At 41.7% G+C, this 15,021-nt stretch overlaps 1 long non-coding RNA gene across 1 annotated transcript; it reads left to right on the top strand.

Annotated features, from left to right (window-relative positions):
• Window positions 1-10,690: 10,690 nt before the first annotated feature.
• Window positions 10,691-12,076, top strand: LOC131737500 (uncharacterized). Its single transcript, XR_009329134.1, has 5 exons — window positions 10,691-10,948; window positions 11,047-11,112; window positions 11,391-11,479; window positions 11,771-11,882; window positions 11,962-12,076. It is a non-coding gene; the product is annotated as an uncharacterized LOC131737500 (long non-coding RNA).
• Window positions 12,077-15,021: the final 2,945 nt, after the last annotated feature.

Below are 15,021 nucleotides of genomic sequence, written 5' to 3'. Positions count from 1 at the left end.
ATTTTACAGACAATTTATAATACATACATTTTAATTAACAGCTTTTTTCGCACAGAGTTAAGACAGTATTTATGCATTAAACATAACGGCACATACCTTGTACGAAATTCTTGTGCGTGTTTATTTCACAAGCCATTTATAGCGATAGTGTGTTTGCTTGCTTCGGTCTTGATGACTTCTGACTTGCTTACATGTTCTGAGAAGTGTGTTTATATAGTCTATAAAGCTGTGACCACAGAGGGGGTCGGGTTAGGCTTCATCACGACTCCAGGATCAAAGATTTTCATCATCAGATATGCTTGCTGCACACGTTGGGCCCCACACTGCTCATTGCATGTAAAATCAAATAAATATTCTCACTCGTGTTTATAACATTTCATTTTAAAAAGTTTTTATTAGTTTGACTTTTATACCCCATCTTCTGTTTATTTAAACGCCCTTACACACATACACACACACACACAACATATCAAAACGTTTACATTAGACTCTTTGAGTTAATATATATATATATATATATATATATATATATATATATATATATATATATATATATATATATATATATTGTAGTAAAATGTGAATGCTTGATTTCCATTACACGAGAGTAGATGTTAAAACTTCATGCTGATTTGAACTCGGTCTCGCCAAGATAAGCACCAACTAAGACGTAGCTTTACAGTAAACTAATGTGATCCATATGTGTCTCCATCCATTTACGTTTCCTTCCATATGATGATGTAGATATCCTTCTGTCTGGTGTTAATGGCTGAAGTGTAATGCTGGCTCCAGGGATCAGCTTATTTTGCCTCCCTGGCGCATCAGCACACACAACGGCTGCGATGCTGGCTCCGGGGATCAACCAAAGTGCGGCCTCCCCAGCGCATCAGCATGACAACCGTCTGGATTGAGCTAAGTAGGGTACATCTCTGGGGTTTTCAAGTCGGCACCTTCCATCCTCAGTGTTTCGTCGACTAGCCCACGACACCTCAAGAGGGCTCGACGGTGATTCTGGCGTCCCAGCATCACCCCCCTCCGTCCCCCACTCAACTCAGCCCAGCTTACTTACCTGTCCCCAGCCAGAATCTTTCCGTCTCAACCACAGCCAGTTGCTGCTCCTTTCTGCTGCTTCACATAAGTTCTTCACTGTGCGACGCAACTCTTGGCCACTGAATCCGACGTCTCTGAGAAACCGGGTTGTAGAGTGTGCCACAAATCCTCGACAACCCACTTCCACTGGGTAAACCCGAACTCTCCATCCTCGCTGTTCCGCTTCAGTGGCTAGTTGAGCATACCGCAGTTTCTTCCTCTCATACGCCTCATCTACAGCATCCTCCCATGGCACTGTTAACTCTACCAGGTGAACAAGGCGTGCTGATCCAGACCACAAGACAATATCTGGTCGAAGGTTAGTGGTGGCAATCTCAGGTGGAAAAATAAGCCGCTGACCAACATCTGCCAGCATTTTCCAGTCTCTAGCAGCTTCCAGTTGTCCTGGGCGAGAATTGGTTTTAACACCTTTTCTTGGTGGTTGCTCTCCTGGGCGGAGGAATGTTGTCTTTTGTGTGTAATGTTTTGATGGAACAGGTGACAACTTATTGGTCATGTTACGCTTGTCTTCCAATGCTAAGGCCAAACATCGCAGCACCTGGTCATGGCGCCAAGTAAACCGTCCTTGGCTAAGAGCCACCTTACATCCTGTCAAAATGTGCCTTAATGTTGCAGGTGATGAACACAAAGGACATGAGGGATCCTCTCCTACCCAGAGGTTTAGGTTCTGTGGTGATGGGAGAACATCATATGTTGACCTGATGAGGAAACTGATCCTGCTCTGTTCCATTGACCATAGGTCTTTCCAGCCAATCTTGCATTGTTCCACACTCTCCCATCTCATCCATTCTCCCTGCTTGGCCTGGGAAATGGCCTTTATACACCTCATCCTCTCCTCCTGCTTTTGCACCTCGTTGACTACCAGCTTCCTCCTTTGAGCTGGGGCCGCCTTGTGCCATGTAGGAGGAGTTGAACTGAAACCAAGACCCCCTCTTCCATGCTGAACTTGCCCCATGATATCACCAATTCGAAGGGCAGCCTTTGCATCTTCCACAGCTTTCTTTGCCGCCCACTTTCTTCCAGTTTTCAACACAGGTGCTGCCTCCCTTACGCATTTATCGCGTGACTCTACTAAAGTCATTTCCAGTCTGACCTTGGCGCACTTAAACTCCTCGGTTAGAGCAGAGACTGGTAGCTGCAGTATTCCTTTACCATAAAGTCCCACTCTGCTGAGGCAGCGTGGAACTCCCAACCATTTCCTGATGTATGAACTGATTAAAGCTTCCAGCTTCTCTACTGTTGTCAAAGAAACCTCGTACACAGTCAGTGGCCACAGCAACCTCGGCAGTAGACCAAACTGAAAGCACCAGAGTTTTAGTTTACCTGGTAGAGCGCAGCTGTCTATGCTCTTCAACCCTTCCACTGCTTGTTGTCTAACTTCTCCCACACGAACTGTGTCCTTTAGATCCCCGTCGTACCATCTCCCAAGACTCTTCACTGGCTTCTCAGACACTGTTGGTATTGCCTCACCATTAATGAAGAATGTTTTATCTACTACTTTGCCTTTAATTATAGAGATGCTCCTTGATTTAGTGGGCTTGAATTGCATTCGTGCCCATTCAATGTTATTGGTTAATTTGCCCAATAATCGATTAGTGCAGGCTACTGTTGTAGTCATGGTTGTCATGTCATCCATGTATGCTCGAATTGGTGGTAGTCGCATTCCAGAAGCCAAGCGCTCTCCTCCTACTACCCATTTTGATGCCCTAATGATTACTTCCATTGCCATGGTAAAAGCCAGTGGAGAAATGGTGCATCCTGCCATTATTCCAACCTCTAGGCATTGCCATGTAGTGCTGAATTCTGAAGTTGAAAAACTGAATTGCAAATCTCCAAAATAGGCTTTCACTAAATTTGTTATTGTCATCGGTACACTGAAAAAATCAAATGCTGCCCAAAGTAGTTCATGTGGCACTGAACCATATGCATTAGCCAAATCCAGGAATGTCACATGGAGCTCCTTCCTCTCCTTTTTAGCTGATTGAATTTGTTGCCAGATCACATTGATGTGTTCTAAGCAACCTGGGAAACCTGGAATGCACGCTTTTTGTATTGAAGTGTCAATGAAGCAGTTCTTTAATAGGTAAGCTGACAATCTCTGAGCAATAATGCTGAAGAAAATCTTGCCTTCTACGTTTAATAGGGAAATGGGACGAAACTGACTGATGCTTGTAGAATCTTTTTCTTTAGGTATAAAGACTCCACCTGCTCGGCGCCATGCTCTTGGTACAACCTGTTTTTCCCATGCCACTTTCATCAATTTCCACAGAATTCGTAGAACTCCTGAAGCACTCTTGTACACTCTGTACGGAACTCCATTAGGCCCTGGAGATGATGAAGCCCTTGCTTTTTTCACAGCTTGCTCTATTTCTTTCCACTTAGGTGCACAGTCCTCCATTTGGTATTCTGGTGGATTGATAGGTAGGATGTCTGACGGAATTGACATAGGCTCCTGCCTTTTTGAATCTGTATGTGTTTCCTACAAATATCTCTCCAGCTCAACCTTAGATGCTTTTAGTGTGCCATTCTTCTCACTGGTGAATAACTTCTTTACAAATTTGAATGGGTCTTTATAAAAGTTAGCTCTCGCACGCTCCTTCTTTTTGTAGCGTTTCCGTAGGCGCTCAGCTCTGCGCAATGTTGCAAGCTTATCTTTTATGACCCTTTGTAAGAGATTGAGTCCCTCCTTCTGACTTTGTTCTGCTCTTCTCCATTGGTTCCTCAGCTGTCTCCTTTCTCTAACTAAGCGTTCAATTTCCTGCTGCCGTCTAGACTTTCCAGGAATAGTTTGTACTTTTTCCTTCCTTTTTTCAACTCCAAACCTCTCACTTCCATATGCGTAGATGATGTCCCCAAATTTATCCAGCTTCTTTTCAACTGTTCCACTTAATCTTTCCAATGCAACGCAGAGATCTGTGTTTACTGTGTCCCATGCAGTTTTCTCACAAGCTCTTGGCCATTTAACTCCAGGCTTGTGCCCGTTGAGGTTCTTTTCTCTCTTATGCTGGTTTGTCTGACCGGGTTCACAAGGATCATTAGGTTCATCACTAACTGTGTCCATGCAAGTCCTCCTCACATCTATGACAGGGGTGCTGATATCCTGCGAACTGTGGTTTGCTTCCTGTCGCTGGATTTCATTCGACTGACTTGACTGACTTCGTAAGAAGTACTGATCAATGCGAGGCCCTTGTCCCTTCTCCCTCAAGCATTTCATTCTCCCTTGATGAATCTTCAAACCCCTGACCGTTGTCGCCTTGCTCCAGCCGCAGACACAAACCTGGAGTTCCATGTCTTTGTTAACTGCAGATCTTGAACTAGTCTTTTGTGAAGTACTCTCCATACTCATATCCGTTTCCGTTCCTAAGTCGTTAACCGTGTTGTCCAACGCTGAGTCATCTTCCGCCCCCGCTCTCGCAGACTCTAGGGGTATTTTTCTCTTTAATTTCTTAGAAGCCTTGGGCGGGTGTCTCCAGCATCCTGTAAACACAGAGCTGGATACTGCCGACAAGGGTAGCTAACCCTTACCAGCCCCAATGGGGTCTCTTTCCTCCTGTCAGCTGTCTCTCCAGGCTGTCACAAGGTCTTTCCCTTGTTGCCAGCTGCACTATTCACAGCAGTCACTGAACGTATCCAGATCTTCATGATTTCCATTACACGAGAGTAGATGTTAAAACTTCATGCTGATTTGAACTCGGCTCTCGCCAAGATAAGCACCAACTAAGACGTAGCTTTACAGTAAACTAATGTGATCCATATGTGTCTCCATCCATTTACGTTTCCTTCCATATGATGATGTAGATATCCTTCTGTCTGGTGTTAATGGCTGAAGTGTAATGCTGGCTCCAGGGATCAGCTTATTTTGCCTCCCTGGCGCATCAGCACACACAACTTATGTATAATGCTGTTCAAGTTATGCCACTAGAAGTTAGTAGAGTACGATATACTGCCCATCTAGGGTAGTATATCGTAGGAGTCAGATTATGGCTAGAGTAGGGATCCCAAAAGAAATATTAACTGATCATGGAACATTTATAAAATATAAAATTCTAAAAATACGTCCCATCAGGACGTCGGTTTATCATCCCCAAACGGATGGACTGGTGGAACGTTTTAACCAAGCTTTGAAGCAAATGTTGAGACGGTTTGTGAGTCAGGAGCAGAAACATTGGGCTACTCTTCTTCCTTATCTCCTCTTCGCAGTGAGAGAGGTACCTCAGAGCTCAACGGGATTTTCCCCCATTGAGCTGCTATATGGTCGGCAGCCACGGGGCATCCTCGACCTGTTGAGAGAAGGTTGGGAAGAACACAAGGGCTCCTCTAAAAATGTAGTGCAGCATGTGCTCCTACTGCGAGATCGCCTCGATTTAATTGGTTGATTGGCTCAAGACAATCTCAGATCGGCTCAACATCGGCAACAGCGGCATTACAATACCAATGCACGAATTCGAACTTTTCGGCCAGGAGATAAAGTAATGCTGCTTCTTCCGTCATTGGAGTCAAAACTGTGCGCTAAATGGCAGGGGCCATATGAGGTGATACGGGCCGTAGGACTAGTGAATTATGAAATTAGACAGCCCGATCGCCGTAATAAAACCGAAATTTATCACGTCAATTTCTTAAAGCCCTGGAAGGCAAGGGAGGTCTTATTCATAGCCCCAGGCGAGAGGGAGGATGACTTTGGACCCTGTATAGAGGCCCCTAGCCCCAGCCAGATTTCAATGGGGGAACAGTTACTTCCGGATCAGCAAGTTGAATTGCGTAAGTTAATCGGGAAATTTGGGGATGTGTTTTCTGATGTGCCCGGCAGGACTAACCTTACCAAATATGCTGTTATTACTCTGCCAGGTGTCACTGTTCGGGAGAGGCCCTACCGGATCCCAGAAAGCCGGCGGAGTGGCGTCCAGAATGAGGTGAGGGCGATGCTTGAACTTGGGGTCATTGAACCTTCCAGAAGCGAGTGGTGCAGTCCCATTGTGATAGTGGCCAAAAAGGACGGCACTAATCGCTTCTGTGTTGATTTTCGAAAGGTCAATGCTATCGGCAAGTTCGACGCCTACCCCATGCCTCGGATCGATGAACTCCTCGACCGACTGGGAACGGCCAGGTTCATCTCAACTCTGGACCTGACGAAGGGATATTGGCAGATCCCTTTGACTCGTGATTCATGTGAGAAAACTGCATTTTCAACTCCGGATGGTCTGTTCCATTTTAAAACCATGCCATTTGGGCTACATGGTGCGCCCGCCGCCTTTCAGAGACTGATGGATGAGGTGTGACATCCCCATCGTGAGTATGCAGCAGCGTATATTGACGATGTGGTTATATATAGCTCCACCTGGAGAGAGCATGTAATTCGACTTGAAGCCGTCCTTCAGTCTCTAAGGGCTGCCAGGCTAACAGCTAACCTGAGGAAATGTGCGTTTGCTAAATTAGAAACACAGTATTTAGGATTTATCATGGGGAATGGACGGGTGAAACCCGTAGCCACCAAAGTCCAGGCTTTGGTGGATGCGGCTCTCCCCAAAACCAAGTCCCAGGTGAAGTCACTATTGGGATTGGCTGGTTATTACCGCCGCTTTATCCCCGAGTATGCCACCGTGGTCAATCCCCTGGTAGACCTCACTAAGAAATGTGCGCCAAATTTAATCAAGTGGTCAGAAGAGTGTCAGGGGGCGTTTGAGACCATTAAACAAAAACTGTGCCAGGCTCCTGCGCTAATAGCACCAGACTTTAGCAAGAGATTCCTCCTCCATACTGACGCGTCAGAGGTCGGTTTGGGGGCGGTCTTGTCCCAGAGAGTTAATGGGGTGAAGCACCCCATTCTGTATATCAGCAAAAAAATGCTTCCTCGGGAGCGCAACTATTCGGTTGTGGAGAAGGAGTGTTTAGCCATTAAATGGGCAACTCACTCCCTCAGATATTACTTGCTGGGACATTCATTTGATCTGGTCACGGACCACACCCCACTCAGATGGTTAAGCACAATGCTCGAATAACTCGGTGGTATTTGGCATTGCAGCCTTACATGTATTGTATGGTACATCGTGCAGGGAAAGATCACCAAAATGCGGATTATTTTTTCTGGGAGGGGGGAGTAATGGGAATAGTAGTAGTTCCTTCGGCTCCACTCTGAGCGGTGGGATATGTGACAAAGAGAGAGTGAATTTTTGTTTTAGATCTCCCTTCCGACCAGTGACGGTGCTGGGGAGGAGGAGCAGACATCCCCAGGAGAGGTGGAAGCCGGCCATCTTGGAAGGGGGGCGGGTCCACGGTGCGCAACGTCATCAACCCAGACGGGGAGCGCTGTGGCAATCGCGCATTGGTCAACGGCGGTTGCCCGCGCTGCCCAATGGGAGCAGGACGGAGCGTACAAAAGGGGGTGTGGCCCGGGGTTCTGGTCCTTCTGGCAAGGTACAGTGCGTGAGAGAGAGAGAGAGAGAGAGAGAGAGAGAGAGAGAGAGAGAGAGAGAGAGAGAGAGAGAGAGAAACCGAGCAGAGAAACAGAGGAAGGGATTTGGATAGCAGGTTCTTTGCTATTTTGGATTTGTGTGCTAACCCTTCTGCACTTTGTATTTTTAGAGCACTAACGGGACGCTCCGGGAGTACGCCGCAGGAGCGGTAACCCGGAAGTGCTGGGTTTATTACCCCCCCCCCCCCCCCCCCGTGTTTTGGATCACAAGAGGAAGACGGATTTAGCAGGTTACACATTGCTGTGTATCCTGGCGTCATTATTGTTGGTTTTCTTTGTGTGGCGAAATAAAACCAAGGCGCTTAATTGCATAACGGACTGGAGTCTCTTGTTTTACACCACATTACGCCTGTCCTGACATACCCACTCAGCTACCTGTCACACAGATCAATTAAAAAAAATATTCAGCGAAAAAAGGCACTTTACAGAGCATTTAAAAGGGACCAAAAACAAAGCACACAGAAAGAGTACTTGGAACTGCAAACACAAGTCAAAAAGGAAGTTAGAAAGGCCAAGAGAGAGATAGAAATCAATATTGCTAAGGGGGCTAAAACCAATTCCAAAATGTTTTTCCAATATTATAACAGCAAGAGAACATTCAAAGAGGAGGTTAAATGTCTAAGAGACAAAAATGGCAAAATCATAGATGAAGAAAAAAAAAATAGCAAATATATTAAATGATTACTTTTCACAGGTTTTTACAAAGGAGGACACGGACAACAATGATTTACAAACCGCTAACCAAGATCATGCAACAGTCTCTTGACACAGGGGTTGTACCAACAGACTGGAAAATAGCAAACGTAATACCAATCCACAAAAAGGGAGACAAAACCGAACCAGGTAACTACAGACCAATAAGCCTGACTTCTATTATATGTAAACTTATGGAAACTATAATAAGATCCAAAATGGAAAATTACCTATATGGTAACAATATCCTGGGAGACAGCCAGCATGGTTTTAGAAAAGGGAGATCATGTCTAACTAACCTACTTGACTTTTTTGAGGATGCAACATTGAAAATGGATAACTGCAAAGCATACGACATGGTTTATTTAGATTTCCAGAAAGCTTTTGACAAAGTCCCGCATAAAAGATTAATTCTGAAACTGAACGCAGTAGGGATTCAAGGAAATGCATGCACATGGATTAGGGAGTGGTTAACAGGTAGAAAACAGAAAGTACTGATTAGAGGAGAAACCTCGAAATGGAGTGAGGTAACCAGTGGTGTACCACAGGGATCAGTATTAGGTCCTCTGCTATTCCTAATCTACATTAATGATTTAGACTCTGATATAGTAAGCAAACTCGTTAAATTTGCAGACGACACAAATAGGAGGAGTGGCAGACACTGTTGAAGCAGCAAAGGTCATTCAAAATTATCTAGACAGCATTCAAAATTGGGCAGACACATGGCAAATGACATTTAATAGAGAAAAGTGTAAAGTATTGCATGCGGGCAATAAAAATGTGCATTATAAATATCATATGGGAGATAGTGAAATTGAAGAAGGGAACTATGAAAAAGACCTAGGAGTTTATGTTGACTCAGAAATGTCTTCATCTAGACAATGTGGGGAAGCTATAAAAAAGGCTAACAAGATGCTTGGATATATTGTGAGAAGTGTTGAATTTAAATCAAGGGAAGTAATGTTAAAACTCTACAATGCATTAGTAAGACCTCACCTAGAATATTGTGTTCAGTTCCGGTCACCTCACAAAGAGGATATTGCTGCTCTAGAAAGAGTGCAAAGAAGAGCAACCAGAATTATCCCGGGTTTAAAAGGCATGTCGTATGCAGACAGGCTAAAAGAATTGAATCTATTCAGTCTTGAACAAAGAAGACTACGCTGCGATCTGATTCAAACATTTAAAATCCTAAAAGGTATAGACAATGTCAACCCGGGGGACTTCTTTGACTTGAAAAAAGAAAAAAGGACCAGGGGTCATAAATGGAGATTAGATAAAGGGGCATTCAGAACAGAAAATAGGAGGCACTTTTTTACACAGAGAATTGTGAGGGTCTGGAACCAACTCCCCAGTAATGTTGTTGAAGCTGACACCCTGCGATCCTTCAAGAAGCTGCTTGATGAGATTCTGGGATCAATAAGCTACTAACAACCAAACGAGCAAGATGGGCTGAATGGCCTCCTCTCGTTTGTAAACTTTCTTATGTTCTTATGTTCTTAAGATACAAAATACAATCACTTCAGTTATAATACAAGAGATACATCAATACTACTAAGACTAATAATAATGACCAAGCTACGCCCCTGAATAGATCAGTGGTGGACATAGTGGTGGACATTTCACTTGCCTACCAAAAATCTTTTAAACACTGTGCACATGAAAGCATCTCGCAATCGCGCTAGCTGCTGTTCTGCTCGCTCTATTGCTCAACAGGCACGTCTTTTTAGAATAAACTGTGATGGTAATGATGGGCATTCCATGATATTTCCATGGGTGTGGAAATACTCCAGGAGTCCAGTGTCCTTAACATCTACTTGGTTACACAGAATTAAATAACCTACATTCGAAGGGCAGTAACTTGCCTGAATTGCGCAAACACAATTTCGTCCACTGGTCTCCGTGCTGGTCCTGGTCCGCAGGCTCCCTCTGGGCTGGTAAAGGCATCAAAGTTGAAAATAAATTGGAGCAAATACATTTTTCTTTAAGCATTTAAAGTATCCTAGTTGACATTGTAACTTGTGATTTTAAAGCTATAAATTACAGAGTTTTTTTCTTGGAACTGGTTTAAGGAATTTAGCTTGGTTCCAAACAGTGCTTGCAATTGTAGTTAAAATTAAATTAAACCAAACCACCAGCTAGAACTAGTATAGTTAAAACATGCCACTAATAGTAATAGTGCTAAAGTAAGTTACAAATAAGTTCTCTTCTTTTCACACACACACCTAAAAGTTGGTTTCTTATTCTGGTGCAGCTTGAACCACCTGCACATATAAAAACTACCCCCATGGGTCTCTTGTATTATAAGTTATGTTTCTGTTTTTTAAAGCACAAATAGCCATGGATGATTAAAGGTAAGTATATGTTATTTATTTAAATGAATCTGAGCTTGCTTAAATTCTCAATAGTTATCGTAATTAATCAGTTTTAATTTTGACATTACAATGGAATACAGATCTGCACAAATGAATTGCCCATTTGTGTTAACTAAAGTATCCATACCTTTCATTGTGTATCTGCATTTATTACAAATGTTTATTCATGCTTGGCAATTTGTTCAGGTAACTTTATATTACATTAGGAGTAAAACATCTTTTCTTTGACCAGAAAAAGGTCTACTGCATGACTGCAGTTATCGCCACATCAATATTAAATGGACAATTCAGATCTGTCAGAAATGTGAGTACTAATCATGTAATATATAAGCTGTTCTCAAAGAAATTAGTAAAATGTAAATGCAACATCAGGACATTACATTTTCATACATTTTTTAACAGATCAGAATACAAGAACATGAGATTGTGCTGTGCCCTTACAATACTGGAAGTCACTGGATTCTTGTGGTATGTTATTATGTAACATTAACAAAATTCAACAGACACATTTTCATCGTTATCTACATTTTCTGTTTTGATTAAATTGTGTTTTGGTTACAACTAATATTTCCAAAATGTTATGTCTAGGTATTACTAAATTATCTTTATATATGGTTAAGTGAAGATTCAAGGTTATTGTAAATAAACAATATTAAAAGAATCTACTAACTTAACAGATTTAAATTATTCTCACTAACACTGCCACAACTGCTGCTGCTACCATTATAAAATACGGTATTTTGCAGATCGTGAAAATGTGTGAAAATACTGTGGTCCTGATTGCTCCACTGGGCGAGGAGGACAGGTATAGCAGAGGAATTTTAAGAAACTGGAGGTTGGTATACATGTTATACGAGTGTTATATATGTTATATTTTTAAATGTATCTTAATCAGAATAAAAATTGATTCAGTTTACTGTTGTGAAGTATCTCAAATGCACAGTTTACAGAAATTTGAAAAAATAACTAGTGCCTATGGTTAAGATTGAAATATAACTCCTGTCAAATAAACACTTGATTCCAGCTATACATTGAATTGAATACACTCTGTAGACCTGAGTTAGGAGTGCAGATACACTCCATAGAGTTGGCGTTACAATGAGAATTCTAAAAAACTGTTTTCTAGGAGTTTCGTGAGAGCTAATGTGGACACAGGAAACAAGGCAGTTTGGAAATTGCAGACTTTCAAACACCAACTTCAGATGGATGGCAGCAGTTGTGGTGTTCTGATATTAAATGTAAAAAGCTAACAATATTATCTTAAATCCTATCTTTTTGTGTTTAATTTTTACATTACATCTTTGCTTTGTTTTTCAGTTTGCAGAACAGTACCTTACAAGTGGATCAATTGATCAGGTGGAAACCAGCCCAGCATCTATAAGAGCAGAAAGACTGGAGATTGCTGGCCTCCTTATGGAAAATCAGGGTAACACATTACTGTGTACAGGTTTAAAACAACTGGAAGACTACCATGTAATTTGAACACTTATGAATATATAGCAGATTGAATGAGCAACATGAAAGGAAAGGACACAACAGTCCAGGACTGAACAACACAACTGAGAGAATCTATTGAGCCATTATGCCTCGTGCTTTTTGTAAAATGTTTATTATATTTCCAATAATGAAAGGCTGATACACAATACTGTTTTGAAAGCCACAATCTATGGCATTGTGTAGAACTCATCTCTCTGTGATACCTAATATAAATACAATCCCTAATTGCCCTTGTTTGATACTGGATAATGTTTTTTTTTTCTTTTTTAAAGGACTGCATCAATAAACACTTCTTGTTCACAATATTATTCCTAAATGTAATTTCCATTGATGCTACATGTACATGTTGAACTTTACTGCTTTAAAATGTGACAACTTTATATTTGAAAATGTTGATCAAAATAATTAGGGTTTTAAAATACTTGTTTTAATGTTTTAGTTTGTCTAATGATCCATCTACCCTGCAATCTAAAGCTACACACAGAGCCTTGTTTTCTGTCTTTGACACATCTACATTGCACTTCCAAATGCACATCACCATTATCAGTTTCATTGTGCTGCCCCTCCAAATGAGATACCCAGGATTTAGAAGGTTAAAACTTGTGCATTTCAATTAAAACACAGGGTAGCCCATTTGGAGCAGTCTTTTTCTCCAAATGAGCTTCCTCGCATTGTTCTCTTTAGGTAGCTCATTTGGAGGGGGATGCTCAGATGGTCAGACTAGTCTGATAATCTGTGCTATAGGATGCTCATTTGGAGGCGGATGCTCAGATGGTCAGAACACCGGAACACGGCGCTCTGAAGGTGCAGAGATTATGAAAATGATGCACACAATACAACTAAGTGGGAACAACATAACACTATTGAAAAAAAACACCGAATCGACCTGTAGTCGGTAACAGACCGAACAGAAAATAGGAGGCACCAGTAATGTTGTTGAAGCTGACACCCTGGGATACTTCAAGAAGCTGCTTGATGAGATTCTGGGATCAATAAGGTACTAACAACCAAACGAGCAAGATGGGCTGAATGGGCTGTGAATATTCATATTGAATAGTGTGGTCCGCTCTATATTGGAGCGGTTTCTGTGAAGTATCCCTCGTGCTCTGAGACGTCGGTCGCAATTGTATGGGGTTGATTACAAAAGAGAATGTGCATTGTCTGTATTCTGAGTTTGTAATTACGATCCTCTGAATTTTGATGTAATATGAGTGCTGTATATGAATTTCTTTTCTGTGTTGGTGGTTGTTTTAGACTTTGAGTAGCGTCTTTGTCCTTATTATCCTAACTGTAATGGTGTATGTGTTTACAATGTATAGTTATAAGAGGCCTGTTAACTGTTGATTGCAGACCTGCACTTCATCAACCTGTGTATTAACTAAAATAGCGGCTATTGGAGTGTTTAGGCATTTTTTTGGGTTGCATGAAGTTTGTTTGGAATTGTGTTTGTGGAAATCACTATTTGCTTTGAAGGGTGTTATTTAAAAGTGTTTAAGATTTTACTTTTGGAATTGTACTGTGAATTATCATTTCTTTACTTGTGTTGGTGTGACGTTATCAAGTTCAAAGTATCCTAGTGCTTAGGGTCTAATGGGATCGCTCTTTGTTAAATCTGCTGCTATAGTTTAAAGGTTGCTGCTATCAAATCTGCTGCTGTAGGTAAAAGCTGGATATTTTGTTTTAATAAAATTCTTGTTGTTCTTACACCTTGTTGTCCTCTCTTTACACACTGTGCTGTCTTGATTTTTAAAGAACCTGTTATCTATTTGGAGATGTATTAGCTTCACATTGGCGTCGTCATTAATTCTACTTTAATTGGTTATTTAAGATAGTCAATTTAATTATAGGGATAACCAAAGGGGTTATCCTTGGTTAAGTATCCAACGGTGTTTTGGGGAGGGGAGGGGAGGGGAGGGGAGGGGGGGTGGCGCTACAGGGAGTGTGTGAGAGAGAATCTGTGTGTGTGTGTGTGTGTGTGAGAGAGAGTTTGTGTGTGTGTCAACCATCACAGACTAGCAGTCAGCTCTGCACACTCCTATAACACTGCATGAGATCAAAGAACAGCCACTTAAACTACAGCCAGGGAACTCCGGACAGACCTGATTAAGGATACACGCAAAGTGATGAGCAGTTTCAAACCCCCGTAAGAGTCGGTGTGCTCCAGTGTTTAAAGACAAGGGCTTGTAGGGAAATAAGCATCAGACACGGTTTTATTTTTTAATTTTTATTGGTCAAACAGCAAGTTGAGTTCCCTTACCTGGAGACCACTATTCCTTCTCCAATGGTGCTATCGTGTGGCCGTTTAGTAGAACTGTTTGCAAATATTTATTTTTTATTTATCTGAACACAGCTCAGTTGCCCTTTTGAAATGTTTCAGATTAACCTTAACCTCTGTGCAAAAATAGACATTTCAGATACATTCAAACAGAATATTTACAGGATAACCAGGAGAGTACTGTGTATAAATAATACATTTTTCTGTAATTGCCCTTATTTGAAATCATTCTCATGCATTTATCATGTTATGTGATCTTGCTGGACTTATAAGCAAATAGTTACTATCGGGTAAGAATTGTAACAATTGTAAGTAGCCCTGGATGTCTGGCAGAATTACTTGGTTCCTTCCACTCACTTTCTTGAAACAGAACTGACGGACACGAAAGTACTGTTATTGTTCACTGAGAGGCCAAGAAAATACGAAACTGGTTCACATACTTGTGTTATTTACAAACGACAACAAATATATATATATATATATATATATATATATATATTACTGCGCTAAAACGTTATAAGAAAGACAGCAAGGAAGAAAAAAGAAAGAAAAGCAAACACATATGGCAGCATGGATCGGCATTCGTTTTCTTGTTAGTGAACAGA

Source organism: Acipenser ruthenus, chromosome 7 (assembly GCF_902713425.1).
Source record: "Acipenser ruthenus chromosome 7, fAciRut3.2 maternal haplotype, whole genome shotgun sequence".
Taxonomy (NCBI): domain Eukaryota; kingdom Metazoa; phylum Chordata; class Actinopteri; order Acipenseriformes; family Acipenseridae; genus Acipenser; species Acipenser ruthenus.
This window is presented reverse-complemented; position numbering and strand designations above follow the sequence as displayed.